This window comes from Neolamprologus brichardi, chromosome 11 (genome assembly GCF_056152115.1).
Source record: "Neolamprologus brichardi isolate AB-2024 chromosome 11, ASM5615211v1, whole genome shotgun sequence".
In the NCBI taxonomy this organism is placed as follows: Eukaryota; Metazoa; Chordata; class Actinopteri; order Cichliformes; family Cichlidae; genus Neolamprologus; species Neolamprologus brichardi.
The window spans coordinates 27,077,628-27,094,846 of record NC_142114.1 but is presented as its reverse complement, the minus strand read 5'-3'; the positions used below and the strand labels follow the sequence as shown (position 1 = coordinate 27,094,846).

Sequence of the window (17,219 nt, the reverse complement as noted above, 5' to 3'; positions counted from 1 at the left end):
ATTTATGGTTATATTGACAATCCAAATTGTGATCTCGAGATAGCATCTCTTCAAATGGGAGCTGATCTTCTTGTTGACAAGCTCTTTGATGTTCTTTGTCAGGCTAGCACACAACCTACAGAAGACAAACCCAAGAGACTTATTTGTTAATAGGGACGCAAGTAAAGCAGAGAAAACGCTGGACAAGCAGAGTTCTCTTGGACTAGCTTCTCTTCTCATGGGAGCTCTTGCCTAGAAGACATTTTTGACTTGTGAGTGCACAGGTGGAATTGATGTTTTTTCAAACCCATTATAGGACTAGATTGTTAGATTGACTAGGATGTGGTGGAGAAATTCCACAGGGTCTTTTTGAATGATGGACTCTGTGCAAAAAAATGCACGTAGCGTGCGATTAACGGGTGTGTGGTCATTCCAGGTAAAAGGCAGAGCAGAGAAGGAGACTGCTCACTCCCCGTCGGGGAATCGAACCCCGGTCTTCCGCGTGACAGGCGGAGATACTGTCCACTATACTAACGAGGACCTGCAAGGCACTGTCGGGGACACGTCAAGGTGGGATTCGCAGCAGGTATGACACACAAATTGTCGTCGGCCATGTAAAAATCCCCATCACTTTACCAGGAACTACAGTTTTATGGGTGTTTGACAGAGAACTTTTTTCTGCTTGCAGGAGGGTTCCATGGTGTAACGGTTAGCACTCTGGACTTTGAATCCAGTGATCTGAGTTCAAGTCTCAGTGGAGCTTCATTTGGCTTTTTTGCCCTTTGCTCCGCAGTTGCATTAGCATTAGCACACGCTAGCATGAGAGTCTAATTACTTATAGAACAAGTTAGTGGCCCAGTCAATTCCACTCCTCTTCTGTTGGCTGATCCCATCTGCGCGTGGTCTTCATGCCGCACCCAACCTCGCTCATGCTCTTGTACTGCACTTTCCACTTCAGCGTCCTGCTGTATCTTTCATTGGCCACCTTGACTCAAGGCAACAATTCCCCTTGTACTCTTCTCACTTCTAACTCTGTTGCCACCACTGAAGGCCCCGAGCTTCTGGTTGACAAGCTCTTTGATGTCCTTTGCTTGGCTAGCACACAACCGATAGAAGACAAAACTAGGAGTCTTATTTCTCAATAGGGACGCAAGTAAAACAGAGAAAATGCTGGACAAGCAGAGTTGTCTAAACAGTGAACATCAATGCCCTTGTGACCAAAGGAGCAAAAGACCCATGTTTCCGCCCGGTTTCGGACCAGGGACCTTTCGCGTGTAAGGCGAATGTGATAACCACTACACTACGGAAACTGTGAGCGATGGCTCGCTTGGCTTTGGAATGTGTCTTAATCAGTAATCTGACCAATCTGACAAATCTGATGGCATGTTACTATCATGCCCTTGAACGGAAGGAACCATGGAGAAGAGACAGACGCTCGCTAGCAAGGAATCTGAACTATAGTCTCGATGTTAGGCTCACTTAAACTTTTGACATTTAGGAGTTCTCTGAAGCAAGCGCAGCTCGACATATGCTGGCCTAAGAACCCCAGAACCTCGAGCAGCAGAACTGTTGCCTAAAGAGGCCATGCGTTTGATCGCGTTGTGCATTGGCTGAAAATAGGCCCAAGTCCTGTGCAGGCCAGCTAGAGCCACTCATTTCCAAGAGCTTAGTCTGTGCCTGCATCTTCAGTGAATATGGTGACTGGAGACATGTTGATTTGTGTGAAATTTCCTGAAATTTGGGCTATAGACAACTTTTTAGCAACATGAGCATCCAAAGGTTACAAGCGTCAGAGCCCTGTACAAGATTTGAGTACTTTCTCTCCTCTGTGTCCCAAACAGCAGTACAACCCCATAAGATAAAGCAATGCCTGCAGGCAGACACTTTTGTATCGGGAAACAAAGAAGCATGTTTCCGCCTGGTTTCGGACCAGGGACCTTTCGCGTGTTAGGCGAACGTGATAACCACTACACTACGGAAACGTGCATGCCCTCTCGTCATTAGAGGGGCATTTCGATGCCTTCTCACATTTCAGGACTTTTATGACAGATCATGTAGGACTAGTGAGAAGCGGGGGAACTCCCATTTGTGTCATTTTTCAAGCATTCCCCCATTTATGGTTATATTGACAATCCAAACTGTGATCTCGAGATAGCATCTCTTCAAATGGGAGCTGATCTTCTTGTTGACAAGCTCTTTGATGTTCTTTGTCAGGCTAGCACACAACCTACAGAAGACAAACCCAAGAAACTTATTTGTTAATAGGGACGCAAGTAAAGCAGAGAAAACGCTGGACAAGCAGAGTTCTCTTGGACTAGCTTCTCTTCTCATGGGAGCTCTTGCCTAGAAGACATTTTTGACTTGTGAGTGCACAGGTGGAATTGATGTTTTTTCAAACCCATTATAGGACTAGATTGTTAGATTGACTAGGATGTGGTGGAGAAATTCCACAGGGTCTTTTTGAATGATGGACTCTGTGCAAAAAAATGCACGTAGCGTGCGATTAACGGGTGTGTGGTCATTCCAGGTAAAAGGCAGAGCAGAGAAGGAGACTGCTCACTCCCCGTCGGGGAATCGAACCCCGGTCTTCCGCGTGACAGGCGGAGATACTGTCCACTATACTAACGAGGACCTGCAAGGCACTGTCGGGGACACGTCAAGGTGGGATTCGCAGCAGGTATGACACACAAATTGTCATCGGCCATGTAAAAATCCCCATCACTTTACCAGGAACTACAGTTTTATGGGTGTTTGACAGAGAACTTTTTTCTGCTTGCAGGAGGGTTCCATGGTATAACGGTTAGCACTCTGGACTTTGAATCCAGTGATCTGAGTTCAAGTCTCAGTGGAGCTTCATTTGGCTTTTTTGCCCTTTGCTCCGCAGTTGCATTAGCATTAGCACACGCTAGCATGAGAGTCTAATTACTTATAGAACAAGTTAGTGGCCCAGTCAATTCCACTCCTCTTCTGTTGGCTGATCCCATCTGCGCGTGGTCTTCATGCCGCACCCAACCTCGCTCATGCTCTTGTACTGCACTTTCCACTTCAGCGTCCTGCTGTATCTTTCATTGGCCACCTTGACTCAAGGCAACAATTCCCCTTGTACTCTTCTCACTTCTAACTCTGTTGCCACCACTGAAGGCCCCGAGCTTCTGGTTGACAAGCTCTTTGATGTCCTTTGCTTGGCTAGCACACAACCGATAGAAGACAAAACTAGGAGTCTTATTTCTCAATAGGGACGCAAGTAAAACAGAGAAAATGCTGGACAAGCAGAGTTGTCTAAACAGTGAACATCAATTCCCTTGTGACCAAAGGAGCAAAAGACCCATGTTTCCACCCGGTTTCGGACCAGGGACCTTTCGCGTGTGAGGCGAATGTGATAACCACTACACTACGGAAACTGTGAGCGATGGCTCGCTTGGCTTTGGAATGTGTCTTAATCAGTAATCTGACCAATCTGACAAATCTGATGGCATGTTACTATCATGCCCTTGAACGGAAGGAACCATGGAGAAGAGACAGACGCTCGCTAGCAAGGAATCTGAACTATAGTCTCGATGTTAGGCTCACTTAAACTTTTGACATTTAGGAGTTCTCTGAAGCAAGCGCAGCTCGACATATGCTGGCCTAAGAACCCCAGAACCTCGAGCAGCAGAACTGTTGCCTAAAGAGGCCATGCGTTTGATCGCGTTGTGCATTGGCTGAAAATAGGCCCAAGTCCTGTGCAGGCCAGCTAGAGCCACTCATTTCCAAGAGCTTAGTCTGTGCCTGCATCTTCAGTGAATATGGTGACTGGAGACATGTTGATTTGTGTGAAATTTCCTGAAATTTGGGCTATAGACAACTTTTTAGCAACATGAGCATCCAAAGGTTACAAGCGTCAGAGCCCTGTACAAGATTTGAGTACTTTCTCTCCTCTGTGTCCCAAACAGCAGTACAACCCCATAAGATAAAGCAATGCCTGCAGGCAGACACTTTTGTATCGGGAAACAAAGAAGCATGTTTCCGCCTGGTTTCGGACCAGGGACCTTTCGCGTGTTAGGCGAACGTGATAACCACTACACTACGGAAACGTGCATGCCCTCTCGTCATTAGAGGCGCATTTCGATGCCTTCTCACATTTCAGGACTTTTATGACAGATCATGTAGGACTAGTGAGAAGCGGGGGAACTCCCATTTGTGTCATTTTTCAAGCATTCCCCCATTTATGGTTATATTGACAATCCAAATTGTGATCTCGAGATAGCATCTCTTCAAATGGGAGCTGATCTTCTTGTTGACAAGCTCTTTGATGTTCTTTGTCCGGCTAGCACACAACCTACAGAAGACAAACCCAAGAGACTTATTTGTTAATAGGGACGCAAGTAAAGCAGAGAAAACGCTGGACAAGCAGAGTTCTCTTGGACTAGCTTCTCTTCTCATGGGAGCTCTTGCCTAGAAGACATTTTTGACTTGTGAGTGCACAGGTGGAATTGATGTTTTTTCAAACCCATTATAGGACTAGATCAGTGGTTCTTAACCTGGGTTCGATCGAACCCTAGGGGTTCGGTGAGTTGGTCTCAGGGGTTCGGCTGAGCCTCCGCCGTGACATGCACGGCTCATTTTGTGCACCAGTAAAAAACATATGTATGTCTTGAATTTGAAAAAAATCTTATTTTATTTTTCACTAAAGAGGGGTTCAGTGAATGCGCATATGAAACTGGTGGGGTTCGGTACCTCCAAAAAGGTTAAGAACCACTGGACTAGATTGTTAGATTGACTAGGATCTGGTGGAGAAATTCCTCAGGTCTTTTTTTTAATGATGGACTGGCAAAAAATGCACGTAGCGTGCGTTTTCATTCCAGGTAAAAGGCAGAGCAGAGAAGGAGACTACTCACTCCCCGTCAGGGAATCGAACCCTGGTCTTCCGTGTGACAGGCGGAGATACTGTCCACTATACTAACGAGGACCTGCAAGCCAACGGGTTGTCAATGCCAGCGAATTTCATTACGCGGGCATTTTGCCGTAACACAGGTAGAAATATTGCTGTTAAGTGCCTTCGTAACTTGAATTTTTCGTTAAATTGGGTATTTCTAAGCCGGGGTTCCACTGTATTTGGACTTATTTTATTCATATTACACATTTAATACTTGCAGAATTGTATAATTTGCAAAATCATTTTTACAAAAATTTTTTACAAATTTACATGAACTTATAAAAACAAAATATTTTTCAGATTTCAATTTATTCTGAAATGTTTTGTTTTTGTGTACAAATTTATTTACAAATAAATGAGAACTCTGTTGAGCATGAAAGTGAATGTAAAGTCTAATGAGCTATATCAGTTATTAAATTTGATCGGTTCTTTATTATAAATAATATGTGCTGATAAATCCCATGTAAAACATGTGAGGGAACTACTGTAATAGACCCTTTAAATCAGATGTAAATAAAGAGGATATATATATATTAAAAAAAAGAAATCATAAATCAAGGACACTTTCCTGGCACAACTACACATCATTTACATTTACAGTTTGTCATGGCAGCCTTTTCTTCAAATTTAACAATGAATACAAATGAGAAACAGGTTTTATGTATTGTTTAATAAATTAATTCTTTTTTTATTATGGCAACTTACTGGAATCATATTAAATTAATCAAATCATCCTGTGTGATTAGATAGAGGACCATTAGGGGATCCATTGGTCCTCTTGGGGGGACTCTCCCATAGGGCTTAAATCTGGGACTCTCCACCATTTGACCTTAGAACTGAAGAAGTTTCTCAGATGAGAGGTGAAACGTCTTCAAGCAACTTAAAGAAGTCAGACGCTTTTCTTTCCAAGCTCCTTAGACTGTTTAAGTTGTTGTACCATTTGTTTATTAGCAGGTTTTAAAATATTTTTCAGCTTCACTATCTCTAATACAATTATGTAAAATGAAACCTCAAAACTTAAATAATTATTTAGTTAACTCTTTGGTGATCTAACTTCACTGTCGTTGCTTCTGTTGTTACAGGATGGGCTCAAAATTTTCCCCATGGTATTCAAAATGGTATTGAATATTTTCCCACGTATCACCATGGGGTTTGAAATCCTAGTATTGTGACAATCCTATTTCCTACCACGCAGTGATTGAAGCTTTCCAACATCTTGTTGCACTCGGTAAATGATCCAAGCTTTGTCAGAAAGTAGAGTCTGCTCATCTACTTCTTGTACACAGTATCACTGTTGGTCTGTAGTGTAGTGACTTATTGGATGTGTGTTACCACCCCTAGAGGACTTGTCTTATTATTTACATATGAAAATAAGGTCCAAGACTAACCATTTAAAGGGTGGTAAATTCATTGCCTGCATTCATATGTGGACCATTCAGATCTCAACCTTAAAACAGTATTGACCAAACTTGTAAGTATATCTTTATATTTCCAGAATTTGAGTTATTTCTATTGAAAAAAACCTCATCAATACAATACAAACTTACACTAATCAGTAACAACGTTAAAACTAATGAAAAGTTGCATGATTAAGACTGATCTTGCTCTTTGTGGAGAAAATTGGTGTGGCAGGGATAATGGTTGAAGTAGCTGCCACACCAAAACCCCCCCAAAAAACCTGTCTGTGAGGCTAAGGGAGACGTGTAAGACGTGTAAGGCCTGGGGGCCAGAAGCTCCAATCCAGCCTAACTGACATCTTTCAAAAATGTGACAGGTTTAAATTTTGGACTCTTTAAAGTAATCGACATAATGAAGTAATAGATAAACAATTAAATGACAGGAAAGTTTCTATTTTTTTCCACAAGCTACTATAGAAATTCTGTTCTTTTTCTTTTGTCTAGAGTAAAATAAGTAAATAAATTATTTGTCTGGGCAATAAGACTGTTAGAACAACTTTTCCTGTAATTTTTAAACATTTATTTCTTACTATTTAATTAAGTAATGTAGTGTGTTCTCATATTATGTTCTTTTTTATATATTCCCAAAGAAAACATTTAAAGTCATTATTTTCTGACTTTATTCTCATTCTCAAAAGCATGCCATGTCATTCTTTTGTGGATTAACACATCATAGTAAACCGGGAACAGATATAATGAAAAGTGGCTTTAAAGTTGTTGGGTTTTTTTGTTTGTTTTTCGTTTTTATTTGTGTTGACCTATATTCCTCCTCTCTCCAGTGAAATCAGAAATGGGCTGTGTCCCAAAACTGACTCTCCTTCTCTTTGGTAAGATCCCCAAATATGCATAATGGAAATGTGTGATTTGAATTGTAAAGTTGAAAAAGAAGCCACAGGACATTTTCCATTACCTCAAAAACAGTGTGTCAAAAAAATCTTATGTTTCATTTTATTAAAACTTTGAGGAGGTGCAAAGAGGCATTGAATGAACCCCTACAAATGATCTCTATTCCTCAAAATTAAATATATAAATCTAAAGCTATAATTTTGACTCTGTGCATAACATGAGCTACTCCCATGCAGACACTGCCTCAACCTTCACTCATAAGTTTCCATGAACAAGAACTTTACGTCTCTCTTCTAGTATTTTATGAGCATCTGCTCTCCTCCATGTGTCTGTTTCAATGGAGACCAGCAGAGCACACATAACCACGAGTTGAGTAACATTACTTTTATGGGGAACTTACATTAAAGGTAAAATGTTACTTAAGTTATTCAGCTACCTACATAGAAAAGTGGCTTGCTGGAGTGCTTTCATGCAACTAAAAATAAAAACTGTTTTCAATTTAGCTTGCACGTCAAGTAAGCCCATATGGGGGAAACATTGTCTCTTTTTATAGTCCTTGTCACTACTCTTGCTTCAGCATTTTGGATCAGCTGAAGGTTATGAAGAGATATTGTGTAAATGCAAGAAAGCATTCCAATATATTTGTTTAATATGCACACAGAAGGATATATACTGGTGAAAAATGATTTCATGATTCCTCACAGTGTTACAGTGTTGGCCATTGTTATTTGAACTGGAATAAAAGAGACCAAAATCAAGTTTGCAGGAGCAACTCAGCGCTGAGTTGCTAAATTCTAAAACTGAATGTTAGCTTTCTGACTAAATAGGAAAATATGCCATGGTTGAAATAAACCTGAATTATTGTTTTATCTTCAAGTAATCCAGTAGTTATGACCCCAGCAACAAAGTAAAATATGCTAGGATATGGCAATTCAATGGCAAATATTAAATTCAATATTGATCTTATAATATTTGGACATTACTGCAACATTACTGGCCTCCTTGTTTTTATATTAGTAGACTGGTACCCCTGTGTAGCCTGTAAATGTAGTTACAAAAATCGCACTAAGGGCTCTTTAATGTTTGTTTATCCTTTTCTTGTGTGTATTATGCAAATAATTAACTTAATACTACTTATACTATCTATTACTAATGTTAGGGTTTAGTCTCTGCTTCTGCTCAAAGTTCCCTCCTCGTAAGTACTACTACGTTGACAAAAGAATGAGCTGGAACGATGCTCAACAATACTGCAGAGAGAAGTACACAGACCTGGCCACCTTCGAAAACATGGATGATATAAGCAGGCTAAATTCAACTTTTTCCTATTGGTCCTATAGCGCTACTGCTACACGATGGAGCAGATGGCATCAGTCACCAAGTTGCCTACTTCTCAGCTAAGTTCAAGCCTCACCAACTTAACTACTCCACCATTGAGAAAGAAACGTTAACCATTTTGATGTTTACGTAAGATCCACCGCAACTCCTGTTATGGTGTATACCGACCATAACCCTTTGGTATTTCTGAAGTGCATGTACAACCACAACCAGAGATTGATAAGATGGGCTTTGCTTGTTCAAGAATACAATCCAGACATCAGACATAAGAGAGGTCAGAGGTCAGATTTGTGTGCTTCCTGAAGTCCACAATAATCTCCACTGTCTTCTGGACATTCAGCACCAGGTTGTTGTGGCTGCACCAGGACACCAGACGTTCAACCTCCCTCCTGTAGGCATACTCATCCCCGTCCGAGATGAGTCCAATAACGGTGGTGTCATCTGCAAACTTGATTAGCTTGACAGACTGGTGGGTGGAGGTGCAGCAGTTAGTGTACAGGGAGAAGAGCAGAGGAGAAAGAACAAAGCCCTGAGGGGAGCCAGTGCTGATGGTCTGGGAGTCCAAGACATTCTTTCCCAGCCTCACATGCTGCTTCCTGTCCGTCAGGAAGTTAGTGATCCACCGGCAGATGGGATCAGGCACATTCATCTGGGGAAGCTTGCCTTGGAGATGGTCTGGAAGGATGGTGTTGAAGGCAGAGCTGAAGTCCGCAAACAGGATCCTGCCGTAGGTTCCTGGGGAGTCCAGATGCTGCAGGATAAAGTGTAGAGCCATGTTGATAGCATCGTCTACAGACCTGTTGGCTCTGTATGCAAACTGCAGGGGGTCCAGGAGGGGGGCCGTGAGGGTCTTCAGGTAGGAGAGAACCAGGCACTCAAATGACTTCATGACCACAGATGTCAGAGCCACAGGTCTGTAGTCATTTAGTCCAGTGATTCTTGGTTTCTTGGGGACAGGGATTATGGTAGAGGACTTGAAGCAGGCAGGCACATGACATGCCTGCAGTGAGGAGTTGAAAATGCCAGAAAACACGGGGGCCAGCTCATTTGCACAGTGTCTGAGGGTGGCAGGAGACACACCATCTGGGCCAGGAGCTTTTCGAGCATTCAGACTCTTAAACTAATTCCTCACATCTGCTTCATGAATATGAAGGGTTGTAGTGGGAGAAGGTGGTGTAAAATCCACCTTGGTGTGGGGTGTGGAGGGGGGTGTTGTAGGTGAAGTGTTTGATGGTGGTTCTAGCTCTATGGAGGGGGAGAGGTGGGGGAATGAGTGTCCAAAGTGTCTCTATTTTTGGGGCCGTTGGAGGTGTGAAGGCTGCTTGATGGCTCGTCAAAACGGCAGTAAAAGTCGTTAAGGGTGTTGGGGGGGTTTTAGGCTTGTAGTTGGTGATATTCCTAAAACTTTTCCACACAGAGGCCGAGAAATTCTCTGAGATCTGCTGCTGCATCTTCTCAGAGTGCTGATGTTTAGCAATGTCCACTTCTTTAGTGAACCTGTACTTGGCCTCTCTGTAGCAGTCCCTGTCTCCGCTTATGAACTCTTTTGTGTTTTCCAGCCACAGCTTTTTGAGTTTAGGAGTAAACCAGGGTTTGTCATTGTTATAATCACCCTGGTGCGTGATGGCACAATGCTGTCCTCACAGAAGTGGATATAGGAGGTGACAGTGTCCGTAAACTCATCCAAGCTGTTAGAAGCCCACCTGGGTTGGCTAGTAGACTGTTTACTTAGCCTGATAGGGCGGAGGACACTGTCTCAGCTGAACTATGGACACGCACACACATACATTTACACTGATAAGCACTCACACATCCCCCCTCCCCTTCCAATGCCTTCGATGCTTGTTGCCTCCTGGGAACACGAGGCGGGTCTGGGCCCGCGCTGGAGAGTCGGCGCAGTGGTAGGATGGCTGCTGTGTTGCCTGGGATTACTCCTTATCCCCTACCCAACCCTGTTGCTGGTCACGTGCTCTATAATGTTGTACTGTGGACATTTATGTGCTTTCTGTGCAGAGGAGTTTTTTTTGTTTCCTGTTCTCATGCTGTCCTCTATAGCCCAGCATGAGCAGAGGTCTCTTTTTTCCTCTTGTACTTTCCCATTGTAGTGTATATTTCAGTGTTTTTTTTCTATAATGCAATGTTCTCTGACTTGTATCCCCATGTGATGTCTGTGTTGTGTGTGTATGGTCGGGGGGGGGGGGGGGGGGGGGGGTTCATACCACTGCAGGGCAACCTGCCACTGCATGTGGCAAATAAATTTGAACTTGAACTTGAACTTGAACTTGAGAAGCTCCTCCACAGCCTCGTTGCTCCACAGTTTTTTAGTCCTCACAACAGGTTTGGAGAGCTTCAGCCTCTGTCTGTATGCGGGGATCAGGTGGATCATGACGTGGTCAGAAAGTCTGAGTGAAGCGCGGGGCATCGCGCGATAGGCCCCGCTGATCGTGCTGTAACAGTGGTCCAATGTCCTCTCCTCTCTGGTCAGGCATTTAATATACTGCTTATATTTGGGAAGCTCTTGGCTCAGATTGGCTTTGTTAAAGTCCCCAATAGCAATAATGAGAGAGTCCGGGAATGTCCGCTCCATGTGCAGTGTCTGCTCTGCGAGGGCGCACTGAGCTGCCTGCACATCCGCATCTGGTGGGACGTAAACAGAGGCCAAGATGAATGAAGCAAACTCCCACGGAGAATAAAACGGTTTGTAGTGAATAAAAAGGTGTTCCAGAGAGGAAGAGCAGTGCTGAGCAATCACTGTTACATCTGTGCACCAGCCACTATTAATGTAGAAGCAGACTCCTCCACCTGTGGTCTTACCAGAGAGAGAGGCCTGCCGGTCCACGCACAGCAAATGAAAACCCTCCAACTTGAGCGCGCAGTCCGGGATGTCCTCACAGAGCCACGACTCATAAGACACAGGAGGAGGCAAAGTCTCTGTTCATGCTTCTCATCAGGGCCAGCTCGTTCATCTTATTCCGGAGTGAGCGTACATTGGAAAGGAAGATCCCAGGAAGAGCAGTTCGCAGTCCGCGTCTCCTCAGACGCACGAGTTCGCCGGCTTGCTTTCCTTCGGCGTCTCACTTTCCTGATCAAGGTCTGTTGTAAATTTGCCGCAGATGCAACAAAAATTGGAATTAAATCCACAGGTGTTGTAGTCCTGTAGTTAAGAAGCTCTTCCCTGGTGTAAGAATATCCAGAGGAGTGCCCAGACGCACAAGTTATGCACAAAAACAAAACAGAAGTAACGCACTGAAGTACCAGGGCATCCATACGCGGCGCCATCTTGGTGTGGTGTGGACAATGTAATGCAGGGGTGTCCAAACTTTTTTCACTGAGGGCCACATACATAAAAATATAGGAGGGGCTGGGCCACTTACTAGAAATGAGGTATATAACCTTAACTTTAGTGTATTAAAGTTAGAAAAATCACCTAAAAGTGGTCGAATATGTTATATTGTTGAATATAATTAAAGACAAAACTGCCTTCATCACAGCTTTCCATAAATGGATCTTTATTGATTTATTCAGAAAGAGCTTTGGTAGCTCATTCTCATAACAGCAGCCTCATTTCATCTTAGACAGAAGATTTACAGTACAAAGAAAAAACAATAAAGGGGAAAATGGGACGGGTACATTTCAAGTTTGTTATTTAAGTTATTAGGCTTAGCAACACACCTATTAACGTTTGTTTGAAACCGTTATCAACATTAACAGACTGAACTGGACTTAATAACAGGAGTCCATATAATTTTAGTAAATTATTCTGTGAGTATCAGCTGTGCAGGGTATGTAAATCGGGCCATCCAGCTGCGGTGCTGATCGCCATTCGTGGCAAAAATCCAGACAAATGTCACTTGATCAAGGAGCAGATCTGTCAGATAAGATCAGCTGACTTTTTGTGTGCATGCGCTGTGCACAGCGGTGTGTACTCTTTGTGTTAACAAGAAAAACGCATATAAGAAAGTGGTGCGCAAAAGTGACAGAATTGATACGCATTATTGATATCTGAAGCATGTGTACCTGCACATTAACACACGGGTACTGTGGAATATATTTTTTACTCACCTAAAGCGCTCGTGCTCTCGTCCACTCCCCGCAAAAAATAATGAGTTGGGTGACCTCATAGCTGGCTATTGTAGCCTTTTCCTGGACCTTTTGAGCACGAAAAAAATACTGTTGCTGACCCCGCAGGAGAACTACCCTTTGCTTTAATTTCTGCTCTCGCTCAGCACCAGTGTAGGATTCATTGGCCTGATGTTTGGTTTCATAATGACGTCGTACATTATACTCTTTCATAACTGCCATAGTCAAGGTGGGATTCGCAGATGGTATGACACGCAAACTGTCATTGGCCATGTAAAAAACCCCATCACTTTACCAGGAACTACAGTTTTATGAGTGTTTGACAGAGAACTTTTTTCTGCTTGCAGGAGGGTTCCATGGTGTAACGGTTAGCACTCTGGACTTTGAATCCAGTGATCTGAGTTCAAGTCTCAGTGGAGCCTCATTTGGCTTTCTTGCCCTTTGCTCCGCAGTTGCATTAGCATTAGCACACGCTAGCATGAGAGTCTAATTAGTTATAGAACAAGTTAGTGGCCCAGTCAATTCCACTCCTCTTCTGTTGGCTGATCCCATCTGCGCGTGGTCTTCATGCCGCACCCAACCTCGCTCATGCTCTTGTACTGCACTTTCCACTTCAGCGTCCTGCTGTATCTTTCATTGGCCACCTTGACTCAAGGCAACAATTCCCCTTGTACTCTTCTCACTTCTAACTCTGTTGCCACCACTGAAGGCCCCGAGCTTCTGGTTGACAAGCTCTTTGATGTCCTTTGCTTGGCTAGCACACAACCGATAGAAGACAAAACTAGGAGTCTTATTTCTCAATAGGGACGCAAGTAAAACAGAGAAAATGCTGGACAAGCAGAGTTGTCTAAACAGTGAACATCAATTCCCTTGTGACCAAAGAAGCAAAAGACCCATGTTTCCGCCCGGTTTCGGACCGGGGACCTTTCGCGTGTGAGGCGAATGTGATAACCACTACACTACGGAAACGGTGAGCGATGGCTCGCTTGGCTTTGGAATGTGTCTTAATTAGTAATCTGGCCAATCTGACAAATCTGATGGCATGTTACTATCATGCCCTTGAACGGAAGGAACCATGGAGAAGAGACAGACGCTCGCTAGCAAGGAATCTGAACTATAGTCTCGATGTTAGGCTCACTTAAACTTTTGACATTTAGGAGTTCTCTGAAGCAAGCGCAGCTCGACATATGCTGGCCTAAGAACCCCAGAACCTCGAGCAGCAGAACTGTTGCCTAAAGAGGCCATGCGTTTGATCGCGTTGTGCATTGGCTGAAAATAGGCCCAAGTCCTGTGCAGGCCAGCTAGAGCCACTCATTTCCAAGAGCTTAGTCTGTGCCTGCATCTTCAGTGAATATGGTGACTGGAGACATGTTGATTTGTGTGAAATTTCCTGAAATTTGGGCTATAGACAACTTTTTAGCAAAATGAGCATCCAAAGGTTACAAGCGTCAGAGCCCTGTACAAGATTTGAGTACTTTCTCTCCTCTGTGTCCCAAACAGCAGTACAACCCCATAAGATAAAGCAATGCCTGCAGGCAGACACTTTTGTATCGGGAAACAGAGAAGCATGTTTCCGCCTGGTTTCGGACCAGGGACCTTTCGCGTGTTAGGCGAACGTGATAACCACTACACTACGGAAACGGAGCGTGCATGCCCTCTCGTCATTAGAGGGGCATTTCGATGCCTTCTTACATTTGAGGACTTTTATGACAGATCATGTAGGACTAGTGAGAAGCGGGGGAACTCCCATTTGTGTCATTTTTCAAGCATTCCCCCATTTATGGTTATATTGACAATCCAAATTGTGATCTCGAGATAGCATCTCTTCAAATGGGAGCTGATCTTCTTGTTGACAAGCTCTTTGATGTTCTTTGTCAGGCTAGCACACAACCTACAGAAGACAAACCCAAGAGACTTATTTGTTAATAGGGACGCAAGTAAAGCAGAGAAAACGCTGGACAAGCAGAGTTCTCTTGGACTAGCTTCTCTTCTCATGGGAGCTCTTGCTAGAAGACATTTTTGACTTGTGAGTGCACAGGTGGAATTGATGTTTTTTCAAACCCATTATAGGACTAGATTGTTAGATTGACTAGGATGTGGTGGAGAAATTCCACAGGGTCTTTTTGAATGATGGACTCTGTGCAAAAAAATGCACGTAGCGTGCGATTAACCGGTGTGTGGTCATTCCAGGTAAAAGGCAGAGCAGAGAAGGAGACTGCTCACTCCCCGTCGGGGAATCGAACCCCGGTCTTCCGCGTGACGGGCGGAGATACTGTCCACTATACTAACTAGGACCTGCAAGGCACTGTTGGGGACACGTCAATGTGGGATTCGCAGCAGGTATGACACACAAATTGTCGTCGGCCATGTAAAAATCCCCATCACTTTACCAGGAACTACAGTTTTATGGGTGTTTGACAGAGAACTTTTTTCTGCTTGCAGTAGGGTTCCATGGTGTAACGGTTAGCACTCTGGACTTTGAATCCAGTGATCTGAGTTCAAGTCTCAGTGGAGCCTCATTTAGCTTTCTAGCCCTCTGCTCCACATTAGCATTAGCACACGCTAGCATGAGAGTCTAATTACTTATAGAACAAGTTAGTGGCCCAGTCAATTCCACTCCTCTTCTGTTGGCTGATCCCATCTGCGCGTGGTCTTCATGCCGCACCCAACCTCGCTCATGCTCTTGTACTGCACTTTCCACTTCAGCGTCCTGCTGTATCTTTCATTGGCCACCTTGACTCAAGGCAACAATTCCCCTTGTACTCTTCTCACTTCTAACTCTGTTGCCACCACTGAAGGCCCCGAGCTTCTGGTTGACAAGCTCTTTGATGTCCTTTGCTTGGCTAGCACACAACCGACAGAAGACAAAACTAGGAGTCTTATTTCTCAATAGGGACGCAAGTAAAACAGAGAAAATGCTGGACAAGCAGAGTTGTCTAAACAGTGAACATCAATTCCCTTGTGACCAAAGAAGCAAAAGACCCATGTTTCCGCCCGGTTTCGGACCGGGGACCTTTCGCGTGTGAGGCGAACGTGACAACCACTACACTACGGAAACGGTGAGCGATGGCTCGCTTGGCTTTGGAATGTGTCTTAATCATTAATCTGACCAATCTGACAAATCTGATGGCATGTTACTATCATGCCCTTGAACGGAAGGAACCATGGAGAAGAGACAGACGCTCGCTAGCAAGGAATCTGAACTATAGTCTCGATGTTAGGCTCACTTAAACTTTTGACATTTAGGAGTTCTCTGAAGCAAGCGCAGCTCGACATATGCTGGCCTAAGAACCCCAGAACCTCGAGCAGCAGAACTGTTGCCTAAAGAGGCCATGCGTTTGATCGCGTTGTGCATTGGCTGAAAATAGGCCCAAGTCCTGTGCAGGACAGCTAGAGCCACTCATTTCCAAGAGCTTAGTCTGTGCCTGCATCTTCAGTGAATATGGTGACTGGAGACATGTTGATTTGTGTGAAATTTCCTGAAATTTGGGCTATAGACAACTTTTTAGCAACATGAGCATCCAAAGGTTTCAAGCGTCAGAGCCCTGTACAAGATTTGAGTACTTTCTCTCCTCTGTGTCCCAAACAGCAGTACAACCCCATAAGATAAAGCAATGCCTGCAGGCAGACACTTTTGTATCGGGAAACAAAGAAGCATGTTTCCGCGTGGTGTCGGACCAGGGACCTTTCGCGTGTTAGGCGAACGTGATAACCACTACACTACGGAAACAGAGCGTGCATGCCCTCTCGTCATTAGAGGGGCATTTCAATGCCTTCTTACATTTGAGGACTTTTATGACAGATCATGTAGGACTAGTGAGAAGCGGGGGAACTCCCATTTGTGTCATTTTTCAAGCATTCCCCCATTTATGGTTATATTGACAATCCAAATTGTGATCTCGAGATAGCATCTCTTCAAATGGGAGCTGATCTTCTTGTTGACAAGCTCTTTGATGTTTTTTGTCAGGCTAGCACACAACCTACAGAAGACAAACCCAAGAGACTTATTTGTTAATAGGGACGCAAGTAAAGCAGAGAAAACGCTGGACAAGCAGAGTTCTCTTGGACTAGCTTCTCTTCTCATGGGAGCCCTTGCCTATAAGACATTTTTGACTTGTGAGTGCACAGGTGGAATTGATGTTTTTTCAAACCCATTATAGGACTAGATTGTTAGATTGACTAGGATGTGGTGGAGAAATTCCACAGGGTCTTTTTGAATGATGGACTCTGTGCAAAAAAATGCACGTAGCGTGCGATTAACGGGTGTGTGGTCATTCCAGGTAAAAGGCAGAGCAGAGAAGGAGACTGCTCACTCCCCGTCGGGGAATCGAACTCCGGTCTTCCGCGTGACAGGCGGAGATACTGTCCATTATACTAACGAGGACCTGCAAGGCACTGTCGGGGACACGTCAAGGTGGGATTCGCAGCAGGTATGACACACAAATTGTCGTCGGCCATGTAAAAATCCCCATCACTTTACCAGGAACTACAGTTTTATGGGTGTTTGACAGAGAACTTTTTTCTGCTTGCAGTAGGGTTCCATGGTGTAACGGTTAGCACTCTGGACTCTGAATCCAGTGATCTGAGTTCAAGTCTCAGTGGAGCCT

General features: G+C 44.0%; 15 non-coding genes across 15 annotated transcripts; 5 read left to right on the top strand and 10 right to left on the bottom strand.

Annotated features, from left to right (window-relative positions):
* Positions 1-447: 447 nt before the first annotated feature.
* On the bottom strand, positions 448-519 carry trnad-guc (transfer RNA aspartic acid (anticodon GUC)). The gene has a single exon. It is a non-coding gene; the product is annotated as a tRNA-Asp (tRNA).
* A 151-nt stretch (positions 520-670) lies between these two features.
* On the top strand, positions 671-742 carry trnaq-uug (transfer RNA glutamine (anticodon UUG)). The gene has a single exon. It is a non-coding gene; the product is annotated as a tRNA-Gln (tRNA).
* Positions 743-1,216: 474 nt separating this feature from the next.
* trnav-uac (transfer RNA valine (anticodon UAC)) lies at positions 1,217-1,289 on the bottom strand. Its single transcript has one exon. It is a non-coding gene; the product is annotated as a tRNA-Val (tRNA).
* A 599-nt stretch (positions 1,290-1,888) lies between these two features.
* On the bottom strand, positions 1,889-1,961 carry trnav-aac (transfer RNA valine (anticodon AAC)). The gene has a single exon. It is a non-coding gene; the product is annotated as a tRNA-Val (tRNA).
* A 577-nt stretch (positions 1,962-2,538) lies between these two features.
* Positions 2,539-2,610, bottom strand: trnad-guc (transfer RNA aspartic acid (anticodon GUC)). Its single transcript has one exon. It is a non-coding gene; the product is annotated as a tRNA-Asp (tRNA).
* Positions 2,611-2,761: 151 nt separating this feature from the next.
* On the top strand, positions 2,762-2,833 carry trnaq-uug (transfer RNA glutamine (anticodon UUG)). Its single transcript has one exon. It is a non-coding gene; the product is annotated as a tRNA-Gln (tRNA).
* A 474-nt stretch (positions 2,834-3,307) lies between these two features.
* trnav-cac (transfer RNA valine (anticodon CAC)) lies at positions 3,308-3,380 on the bottom strand. The gene has a single exon. It is a non-coding gene; the product is annotated as a tRNA-Val (tRNA).
* Positions 3,381-3,979: 599 nt separating this feature from the next.
* trnav-aac (transfer RNA valine (anticodon AAC)) lies at positions 3,980-4,052 on the bottom strand. Its single transcript has one exon. It is a non-coding gene; the product is annotated as a tRNA-Val (tRNA).
* An 8,910-nt stretch (positions 4,053-12,962) lies between these two features.
* Positions 12,963-13,034, top strand: trnaq-uug (transfer RNA glutamine (anticodon UUG)). The gene has a single exon. It is a non-coding gene; the product is annotated as a tRNA-Gln (tRNA).
* Positions 13,035-13,508: 474 nt separating this feature from the next.
* Positions 13,509-13,581, bottom strand: trnav-cac (transfer RNA valine (anticodon CAC)). The gene has a single exon. It is a non-coding gene; the product is annotated as a tRNA-Val (tRNA).
* A 599-nt stretch (positions 13,582-14,180) lies between these two features.
* trnav-aac (transfer RNA valine (anticodon AAC)) lies at positions 14,181-14,253 on the bottom strand. The gene has a single exon. It is a non-coding gene; the product is annotated as a tRNA-Val (tRNA).
* Positions 14,254-15,057: 804 nt separating this feature from the next.
* Positions 15,058-15,129, top strand: trnaq-uug (transfer RNA glutamine (anticodon UUG)). The gene has a single exon. It is a non-coding gene; the product is annotated as a tRNA-Gln (tRNA).
* Positions 15,130-15,597: 468 nt separating this feature from the next.
* On the bottom strand, positions 15,598-15,670 carry trnav-cac (transfer RNA valine (anticodon CAC)). The gene has a single exon. It is a non-coding gene; the product is annotated as a tRNA-Val (tRNA).
* Positions 15,671-16,269: 599 nt separating this feature from the next.
* Positions 16,270-16,342, bottom strand: trnav-aac (transfer RNA valine (anticodon AAC)). The gene has a single exon. It is a non-coding gene; the product is annotated as a tRNA-Val (tRNA).
* Positions 16,343-17,147: 805 nt separating this feature from the next.
* Positions 17,148-17,219, top strand: trnaq-cug (transfer RNA glutamine (anticodon CUG)). The gene has a single exon. It is a non-coding gene; the product is annotated as a tRNA-Gln (tRNA).